Source organism: Penaeus monodon, chromosome 19 (assembly GCF_015228065.2).
Source record: "Penaeus monodon isolate SGIC_2016 chromosome 19, NSTDA_Pmon_1, whole genome shotgun sequence".
NCBI classification, from domain to species: domain Eukaryota; kingdom Metazoa; phylum Arthropoda; class Malacostraca; order Decapoda; family Penaeidae; genus Penaeus; species Penaeus monodon.
The window spans coordinates 45152402-45152944 of NC_051404.1; the positions used below are offsets into that span (position 1 = coordinate 45152402).

General features: G+C 33.0%; 1 protein-coding gene across 1 annotated transcript in view; it reads right to left on the bottom strand.

Moving 5' to 3' along the window:
* The window catches only part of LOC119585488, a gene marked incomplete in the record, with an annotated part of 7684 nt that overhangs the window by 1917 nt on the left and 5224 nt on the right, over positions 1 to 543 (bottom strand).

The window sequence follows — 543 nt, forward strand, 5'->3', positions numbered from 1 at the left end:
AAACATGACATCTAGTTATTCAACAGAATATGGAAGAAGTTATATGTATATTTTCTTACGACATATGTGAAGGTTGTTTAATAACGATAATAGTAAAATTAATATATATAACGTAATATCTAATTACTCAAAAAAAAACCCATCTTTTGGGATGCGGCACAGGAATGCCTCCGGGCACAGATGGTGACGGTGATAATAACAATGGTAATGAAATTATTAGTTTCTATCAACTTCTTCATTGTTGCTGCTATCGATTTTTCTATAACATTAGCAATAAAAATAGCAATTATGTTAATGAAATACCAACATGAAGAAATCCGCTTAACTTTGTGTTAACTTTCGCCTATTAGAATTGCAAAGTTACCTGCGGATTGCCAATTATCTACAGTGCAGACATTTATTGGCCATAATCAATAGCACCTTTGTCCTACCCTTACTGTATACATTGTTTTCTATTCCCCTCCCCTCCCCCGTCAAAAAAGAAGAAAATATTTTCTTGTTTTTTTTCTTCCATTGATAATTCGCTCTTTAGTGTTGCACTGC